Source organism: Muscardinus avellanarius (assembly GCF_963383645.1).
Source record: "Muscardinus avellanarius genome assembly, chromosome: 20".
In the NCBI taxonomy this organism is placed as follows: domain Eukaryota; kingdom Metazoa; phylum Chordata; class Mammalia; order Rodentia; family Gliridae; genus Muscardinus; species Muscardinus avellanarius.
This window is the reverse complement of record NC_137806.1, coordinates 35,340,154-35,350,301: the sequence shown is the minus strand read 5'-3', so window position 1 is coordinate 35,350,301 and position 10,148 is coordinate 35,340,154.

The following is a 10,148-nucleotide window of genomic DNA, read 5'->3' as shown; positions in this document are numbered from 1 at the left end:
GGGCATGTGACTGGTTGCCAGGGGTACCCAGGTCATTGTGCAGCCCAATTCAGTGCGCTGTGTTCTTTGTAGGAACAAAGCGCCATTCTCTAGAGAGCCCAGACTGCCCACCGGCCCCACGGGAAGGCTGCCTGACCCGCAGCTGCAAGTCAGCGGTGCCGCTGCAGGCTGGGCTCGCTATGGATGCAGCCCGGGCATCTTCCCAGCCCCACGGGACCTTTCTGAGAGGGGAGACCCTGTTAGTGAGACCCTGCCTCAAAGTCAAAAAATAAAATAGGGCTGAATACCCACCTAGGTACCCGAGTAGCTTCTGTGGCACCGTGGCTCAGGGTCGCTCCTGAGAACAAGCTCAACGCTCCTTACCAGTGGGCGGTACTGAGGAGACCACCCGCCCCCCAGGACGGGGCAGTGCTGGTGTGGGAGCCTGGAGCCGCCAGCTGCAAGGCCGCCCCGCGCCACCAGGCAGGCCCACGGCTCCCTCTCTCCCTCTGGGCTTGACGGCCGGCTTCCCCGAGGCTCGGTCCTCACCCGAGTGGACCGTGGAGATGCGGAGGCGCAGAGGTGGCCAGGGGCCTGCACGGCATTCAGCGGCTTCTGGGAAGAGGGCGGAGGGAGCCACTGCCCGGTGCAGAGAAGGAAGGGGAAATGAGGCAAGGAGGAGGCAGACAGCAAGTTGCAGTCCTGCGTGTCCTCGTGTTTCTTGGGCTTCGGATTCACCGAGTGTCCTGGATTTGTGAACTCACAGTTTTTATTACATTTTGAGTGGCGCACACCTGTAATCTCAGTATGTGGGAGGCCGAGACAGGAGGATTGAGGTTAGAGGCCAGCCTTAGCCACTTAGCAAGAACCTGTTTCAAAACAAAAATAATAATAAAAAAAAAATAGGGCCAGGGGTGTAGCTCAGAGGTAGAGTACCCCTGGGCCCAATCCCTAGTGCCATAAATTAATTAACTGGTTAACTTCGAAGGTGTCCAGGCATTGTTCTTCCAAATATTTCCCCCACTTTTGCTTTCTGCTTCAAGCAGTTCCATCACACAGACTGGGGCGGCGTGGAGGCACTCCGTGGCCGACACGTTCAACTCAAGCATTTTTCAGCCTTTTTTCGGTTTCATTTTCTGTCTTTAGAAAATGAGTTTCTTTTCCTGTCTTCCCACTTCTTAACTCCCCGCTGCTGTGTAGTCTGCTTTCACTCCATCTGGGTTTTGATTGGTTTTGTCTTGTCATTCACCCCACTGTGGTTTCCTCTCTGTTTGATTTGGGTTTTTCTATCGTTCCTATGTCTCGGCATTAAGGTTCCATATTTCGATAGCAGTTTGAGCAGGTGCAATACAGTTGTAACAACCATTTGTATGTCCTTGTGTGTGTTACTGAAGACTGAACCCGAGGACATCAGACCTCCAAGCTATTTATATATATCTTCAGCCCTGTTTTATTTTTTACTTTGAAATGGAGTCTCACTGAGTTGCTGAGGGCATCGCCCAGTTGCTGAGGTTGGCCTTGAACCTTCAACCCTCCTGTCATAGCTTCCCAAGAACTGGGCTTATGGGCATGCCTGGATTGTCTTGTCTATTAAATGTTATAACTTCCGGGTTTATTTCAACTGGTCGATTTTCCCCTCCATTATGGGCTGTATTTTCCTGCTTCGTTGCATAATTGGGCATTTTTTAATTGATTGCCATACATTAAGTTTTACCTTGTTTGCTAGATAGTTTTGTGTTTCTATCAATAGTTTTGGTCTTTTTTTAGAGACACAGTTTCATTATTTGAAATCAATTTGATCTTTTTTTTTTTTTTTTTTTGTAGTACTGGGGATGGAACCCAGTGGCATTCTACCTCCGAGCTACACCACCAGCCCTATTTTTTTTCTTTATTTTGAAACAGAATCTCACTGAGTTGCTAAGGGTCTCACTAAGTAGCTGAGGCTGTCCTCGAACCGTGATCCTCCTGTCTCACCCTCCCAAATGCTGGGATGACAAGTGTGTGCCACCATGCCCAGCTCAATTTGATCATTTTGAGTCTTTTAGGTTTTGCTAGGTGGGACCAACGTGGCATTTGATTTATGGTTAGTTTTTCCCACTACCGGGCTCACCCAGAGAATCCACAATAATCTGCCCATTTCAAGTTCTGAATTCAGCCACATGACGTGAGCATGTCACGGCACACGCTTGTAATCCCAGTACTTGGAAGGTCCGTGGCCAGCCTCAGCAACTCAGTGAAGCCCTCTACAACTTAAGACCTCGTTTCAAAATAAAAGAATAAAATAGGGCTGGTGGTGTAACTTGAAGGTAGAATGCCCCCTGGGTTCCACTCCCAGGGCCACACACACACACACACACACACACACACAGAGAGAGAGAGAGAGAGAGAGAGAGAGAGAGAGAGAGAGAGAGTCAGAAAGTCTTCATTTCATCTATGAAGTTTTTTTTCCACATACAGTTCCCTCCTCTCTGGTCCACCAAGATTCCAGTCTTTCCCCACCCTCATGAAAGAGACTGGTGCCCGTGAACCTGCGCAGAGCGCTCTGCACAGAGACTGGAAAGGCCAGAAGAGCCCAGAGCAGCCCTGGCCGGCTCAGCTGTTCTTGCTACTGCCAGGAACTCCCTGTGAAGCCAGGAACCGGGGCTTTTCTCTGCTTCTTCTCCCCTCTCCCCTCTCCCAGGACCTCTCTCCAGCTGGCCACACCTCCGGGCACCAATGTCAAGTCCCTGAGTTGGAGGATGGACAGGCGGGTTCACTGCCCACGCCTCTCCCGCCATCTTGGCTCAATCAGGACTTCGGGTTGACTGAAGGCAGGCAGGAAGAAGCACCTTCTCCTGCGGCCTCCTGCTTCCCCTCCAGCCCCTCCTGCAGGGCACCCAGGGAGCAGCTGGCTGCGCAGGACTGGGTTGTGCAGAGATGGCAGCGGGGTGCGCGCAGGAGAACACAGAGCCAGGCCCAGGAACTGGCCTTCTGTGTTCTCATCCACACAGTCCAGATTTACCAAACGCCCTACTGAGTCAAGTTTATCCAGACGAGACACCCCAAGTGTCAGATGGTCCTTCACGTCATCCCTTCTCTGCCTCACCGCCCCACAGTGATGTCAGCTCTGTGCCTCTCAATGGCCACGTCCAGCAGGAGTCCGCTGGGTCAGTTAGCGGGAACCCTCACCCCAAAGTCTCCTACAGGGGTTTCCCACCCACCCTTGTCTCCCAATTCTCAACTTTTCCTTCCCGGGCCTCTTCAGAGCCGAGCTCAGCCTCTCTCTATTTTGTTTCGGGTCTGGACACTTCCCCAAAGACTCGCGAGTGACAGGCGTGGTCCCCGGCACCGCATTGTCCTTGGGAAGCGGCCTGCCGCTCTGGCTGTGCTGGCCTCGCCGGTGGTTAATGGGTGGTGGGTCCAGCACTGAGCGCCTGCGGCGAGGGGTGGAGTGCAGGGCGGGACCTGGCTGGAGCATGGAGGTGTACCCTGGAAGGCACCTCTTGTCCTGGCCTCTCCTCTCTCTTGCTGCTTTCTGACTACCAAGAAGTGGGCAGCTTCGCTGTTCAGGCCCAGAGCAAAGGAGCCGGCTCTCCACGGACTGAAACCCAGAGTTCAAATAAGCCTTGCCTCCTCTAAGTTGGTTTCCCAGCGCTTGTCACAGAGATGGAAAGCTGACCAACTCTCTCCCCACCGCAAATGCACGGCTGCGGGCCCTACACCAGGATGATGGCGCCATCACGTGACAGAGTTCCGGGTGGTGAACCGCTTCCCTACATATCCCCACCCCCTGCACGATTGCATGTGGCGTCACCCAGGCCGGACTCTACTGGGAAAGGGTCAATACACCGGCCCCTGTGGCCACTGCCCTTAGTCATAGGGCTCTGGCTCAAGCCTGAAAAATCTCCCCAAACAAACCAAACTGCAGGCACATATGTTTTTATTGCCAACGTGCTGAAAGGAATATTCAAAGATTCATCGAGGGGCACTAGGAGCAGCAGACGTCCACACGATCGGGGTGTGAAGTCGCTGGGAAGGCAGCTAAGACATCATGCGTGTGCTGAATCCTGGAAACTAAACTCTCCAGGACAGATGAGATGGTGTTCCCAGGAGACCCAGGGCCAGGCAAGGAGCGGGAGGCTCCTGAGAACCTTCTCCCAGCGCCTGGCACTCTCCAAGAGGAGGCGAGAGGTACTGAGTGCTCGTTTCTCAGTCTCTCCCCACAGGGAGAGACTGCCCCAACACTGCTGCGGACCTGGCTTTGCCAGGGCAGGTCGGGAATTGCCGGAGCTGCGGGCCAGCAGCAGGCCAGCGGGACAGGCGCCCACCACGTGCAGGAGCCTGCTCCAGGGTTGACGGAGCCCCTGTCTCCCCAAGGAGGGAGGTGGGCCTGCGGGCCTGGGGGTTCACTAGTCTTTGCAGGCAACCCTGCTTTTTGACATGAATTGGTCATTAGGACCCTAGAGAGCAGAGATCGTCATTTGATGTCGATTTTTATTAACGCTGAATCCAGGACATCCCAAAATAGCTGCATGAGTCACCAGTCTGAACGGTGTTTGGAGGCAGAGCGGAGAGCAGTTTGCTGAGTGAAGGCCCAGCGGGCTAGGACAGGGCACCTTCATGTCGGTCCTGCCGGGCGTCTACCTGTAAGTTCGACGCACACCTGCTGCAAAGGACAGCTGCCGATGCAGAGACGCCGAGAGCGGTCTCCAAGCCGCTGCAGATGTCATGAGGTTCCAGGGGAGGAACTTCAGGGGCCCCACAAACTCACTCCAGCTGTGTCCTTGACCCCCGGACCTCGCCCCACACCCACCCCACCTCAAAGGCCGGTATTTCAACTCAACAGCAGGTGGGGACTTGGGGAACAGGAAAGCTAAGTGCTCCTCCCTGCGCCTCCCCAGTAAGTGTGCTGTGCGGCCCTTCAGGGTGTCCCTGCAGGGGACAGACCGGTGGGCAGGGCTGGCTTTCCCGAGTGCTCAGGTGCTCGTGGAATAAATAGCGCGTTTTCTGGAGTGGCAGAGGGGCTGCTGGCGGGAAGGCCCGTGGGACCTGGGATGCTGCGGTGGGGGGAGAGGGGGAGGGAGCCTGGCCAGCCCACTGAGCGCTGACGCAGCAGATGCCAGGTAGGCAGCCCCAGGGGAGACTGGCTGCTCTGTCCTGGACATGCCCACGGGGCTGGAGCCTGGGCGTCTGCCTAGTGCACAACCAAAGCCAGAGAGCCAGGGCTGAGGTGCAGGGCTGGGACGGAAAGCAGGGCCGCTGGGATTCCTCCAGCTGCCCGAGGCCGGCCGCGCCTGCTCAGCCACTACCCTCACCACCACCCTCCCGGCTCTCTCAGTACAGAACGCCCCTGGAGGAAAGGCAGGCAGACTGGGCTGGGAGGCTGGGAGCTGGCGGTGCGGGAGGACTTGGGTGTAGCCAGGCACTGGCCACCCCTCTGTGCATTAGCCTTGAGGAGTCAGAAAAACCAAAGGACGGGGCAGCCAGCCAGCCCCGTGGGAGCCCACCTTGTGAGGAGCAGTTGGGCCCGATGCGGCGGGTTGGCAGGGGAGTCCCCCGGAGAGGAGGACGCCAGCCTGGAGCTTGGCCCCGGGGCCTGCTTGGAAAGGCTCCTCACTCCTCAGGGCCTGGGCTGAGGAGAGCCAGCTCCCCACCTGCCAGGGCACACTGTCTGCTCGGCTTCGCGGAGCCGCGTGGCGCTCCAGGGAAGATTGCATCTAACGCTCAGTCACGGGCAGGGTGCGAGTGGGGAGGTCAGCCCTCTGTCCTCCTGTCTCATGGCCATCCCAAGGGCACCCGCGTCCAACAAGATGCACGGAGACCTCTCGGGAGGGGAGATGGCTCCACACCATGCTGCCAACACAGCCAGCTGTGCCTGGAGTCTGAAATTTCCAGTGGCTTTATTTTTTGTTTTTTTATATTTGTGGTACTGGGAAGGGAACCAGAGGCTTTCTGCCCTAGCTAAACCCCCAGCCCTGTTTTATTCTCTTTATTTTGAAACAGGGTCTCCCTAATTTGCTAAGACTCGTCCGGTCTCAGCCTCCCAAGTAACGTAACAACAAGCGTGTACCACCGTGCCGGGATTCCAGTGGCTTTATTTATTTGTGCTGGGAAAGGAATCCATGGCATTCTACCTCCAACCTACACCTTCAGTCCTATTTCATTTTTTGTATTTTGAAACAGTTACATTGTTTGAAACACTAAGTTGCAGAGGGCCTAAATTGCTGAGGCTGGCCATGAACCTGCAATCCTCCTGTCTCAGCCTTCCAAGTACTGAGATTACAAGTGTGTGCCACCAGGCCCAGCTCCAAAGGCCATATCTAAAGAGGTAAAGAAGCCGGGCATAGTGGAACATGCTTATAATCCCAGCATTTGGAGGCTGAGACAGGAGAATCATGGTTCACAGACAGCCTCAGCTACTTAGTGAGGCCCTTTGCAACTCAGTGAGACCCTGTTTCAAAATAAAAAGAATAAAAAATAGGCCTGGGGGTGTAGCTCAGAGGTAGAATGCACCTGGGTTCCATTCTCAGTAAAGGGAAAAAAAAAAATATATATATATATATATGGGCAAAATTGATCTCAACAGATTTTGTATTTTATTTAATCCCTGATATCTGAAATATTTCAGCATAGCAAAATTGTCCATAAGATATTTTCCTTGTCCTGGCCCCCTCCCAAGTGCTCAGGGGCCAGAGGGCCAGGCAAGCACCTGCTTTAAGAATCTCTTTAGTTTTTCTCCTAGAAACCTCTTCACAAGTCTGATGAGAAGCCTTGAGTGGGGAAGACAGCTGGAGCCCCCCTCGAAGGGTCAGACCAGCCGCCGGACGCCAGCTCTGCCCCCACCTGAGGCAGCCAGAAATGTCTCCAAGGCTGCCGGCACCGCGGGGAGGGACAGTCACCCAGGAGCGCCCTGCCATCCTCTGCGCTCTGTTTTTTCCTCTGATTACCATTTTTAGCATCTTTTCATATGTCTGAGTTTTTAGGCTTTTCTCTGTTCAATTTCCAAAGTTGCTGGCCTCATTTTGTTAATTTACAGGAGTGCCTTGAGCATTTGTTTTATTTACTTATTTACTTATTTATTTTTAGTGGTACTAAGGATTGAACCCAAAGGCATTCTACCTCTGAGCTACACCCTTAACTTTTTTTTTTTTTTTTTTTTTTTTTTTGCAGTACTGGGGATGGAACCCAGGGGCATTCTACCTCTAAGATACAACCCCAGCCCTATTTTTTTATTCTTTATTTTGAAAGAGAGTATCACTGAGCTGCAAAGGGCCTCACTAAGTAGTTGGGCTGTCTGCGAACTGAGGATCCTCCTGTCTCAGCCTCCCAAATGCTGGGATTACAAGCGTGTCCACCACGCCGGCTTAGCACTTTCTATTTTTATTTTGAAACAGCATCTCACTAGGTTGATTAAAGTCTCACTACTTGCTGAGAGTGTCATTGAACCTGTGTTCCCCACCACACCCGGCTGCGTGGTGCTCTTGACACTGCGTGGAGACTGCAGTGGGTGGGCTCGGGGGGCACTGAGCTGGGGCTAGCCGAAGCCCTTCTTCCCCTGTCCACCACAGCTTCCCGAGTCCAGCAGAGGCCCACACAGACACGTCCACATCCAATATTTTTAAATGGATTTATTAAAGGCTATTAGTATAAAATACAACAGAGTTATAAGTTGTCAGTAAGAATTTATCAATTTTGAAAAGGTGTATCAAAGAAAGGGAGGCGTTCAGAAAGGAAGGGCTCCTGACATGGCATGAGGGCCGCCCAGGGCGAGCTGCTGCTCCACAGGAGAGAGAAAGGCCCTGGCTTTCATCTCTGGGAGCTCTTGTGAAATACCGTCATGCAGACCCAGGTGCTGGGTCCTGGAGCTGCGTCCCAGGCGCAGGCTGGGGCGCGGGGGGCCCGAAACCACGAGCGGGCTGCTGCTGCTAAGTGTGTATTCCCCAAAATAAATATAAGCTCCTGGCGCCAGAATCTGCAGCATGGCGCCTGGGTAAACATGTGGACAATCAGGGCTGTGCACCCCACACTGACGCAGGCCCCAGAGGACAGGACGGGGGCCGCCTCTGCACACTCTGCCCAGGTGCGGGGACAACGGCCAGGCAGGAGGGGCAGCTGGCTTCTGGCGGCAGAGCGGAGCAGCCCAGCGTAGGCCTCTCCAGGACTCGTGCCAGGGAGCTCTCCCCTGGAGAGTAACCAAGCGCTGCGGGTACTGAGTCCCGAAGGTGTCAGCGCACAGCGTCCAAAGGCCTCGGACCTCAGCTCGGAGGAGAACCTGAGGAGAATACTGACATCGGCAAGAAAGTGGGAAGAAATAGTAATTTTTGCCACAAGAGAAGAAAACTGCCCCAACAGAACCCTTCCTCCCTGCTGCCCAGCTCGAAGCCACAGGCTTGCGGGGGTTCTGGCCACGGGGCCTCTGAATCAGCCCACTGCCTGGGGGTAGAGGCAGGCGGGCGGTCTGCACTGAGCCCTGGGAGCGGGCGCCCGCCTGCGTGCGGCCTGGACCTCTGAGCGCCGATCCTCTCGCCACCACACTGGGCGCCTCGCTCCCCGGCACGCATCGACTATTAAATAGTGCAGAAAGGATCTCTCGACCTGCCAAGCCGCAGCTGACCGCCGAAGGAGGAAGGCAAACCCCAGCCCCAAGGGCCAGGTGGGGTTGAGGCGCAGGAACTGATTGGCAAGAACCAAACCCAACCTCGGCTGAGCCACAGCTCTGGCGGAAGTTTTCCTGGGGGTAGAGGGACTTGCCTTGATTTACCTTGGAGCCAGGTAAAATATTCTGAAATGCCTAAGAAACAGACATTTAAAAAGAAGACGATGTGGCTTACAGAAGCAAACGGTTGAAATAAGGTTCTGCCCATACATGAAGGTATCTCCCATCTCACTAACACGTATGGGGAGCGAGCGACGGAGGGCGGGGACGCGGGGGAGACTCACTAAGGAATGTGCGCTCATATTATGTACCATTTTGAATCTCACTACGATGTAGAAATTACAATGCACCAATAAAAGCAGATTAAAGAACAAGAAAGAAGATGCCATCCTTTGGAACCGAACCCAAGCGCACACAGACGGGGCTCGTGGGATTAAGGCTTTGGGTGCAGAGACACAGTGACTTGTGTACCGCACTGCAGGCGCTCGCAGCCCTCCCGAGGCCTCCCGGAGGTGCAGGAGGTCCAGAGGCTGCCAGGCGGAGCCAGGGTGGACAGCGGCTTCCTGGAGAAGCCCACGCTCCAGCACAGCCTGGGAGCGGGCCCTGGCTCCAGGAGGCTGCTGCCGTAGTCTCACGGGGTCCCTAGGAGGTGCTGCCAGGCATCAGACACCTCCCACTCGACGTGGTCGGGGATTGGGGGGCCGCCACGATGCAGCCTGACCTGAAGGGTTCTCGGATGAAGGAGGCATGGCCTGGCCAGGCTCACACTGTGAAGTTCTAACACCGTTAATCGGAAAAACCCCGGGCTCCACCACGCTGCTCCTCCCCGTCCGCCCAGTCCAGGTCACCAGCAAGTCACACAAATCGTAAGCACTTCCAGAAGGAAACCAGTACGAAACCAAGAAAAGTGGCGGCCCACAGGCTGCTAACGCCAGATACAAAATAGTGGCTGGTTGAGACAAAACGCAACCTGCAACTCTTTTTAAACAATAATCGATACTCTGATTAAGTATCAGGGCAGCTCAAAAAACGATCGCCTGGTGTGGACAGTCTGCTTCCTGGAGGTGGCTCGAGGTGGTGGGTGGCTTCGCAGGGGCAGCGACCAGTGTCCTGCGAGCAGAGGGCAGAGGGAACCGCCCCGCGGGGACACGAGTCACCTTCTACGGTAGAGTGGGGTGGGAGGGGGCCGCAGGCGGAGGCACAACCACGTTCAGGACTGTGCCTGGTCCACGGGCTTTCCCGCCAGGAGGCTGAGCCAGGGGAGGCTGGGGAGAGTTTATGGACGGGCGGGACTGAGTTCTTCATAGTCCTTAAAAACCCCAATGTAAAACTTCTGCTATCAAATCATTGAAAATAGCATCTATATCTGGTTTTACCAAAAGGAGAGGAAACCTGGCCACATTTTGCAATTTCCAAAGGATAAAGAAGAGTAGAGAAACTGGGGAAACGCGCCAGGTGACGCTGCCCTCGGACTCTCCGCACGCTCGGGAACGCCGGGGCTCTTGCCGGCCGGACCTTCTTCCTCTAGCACCGT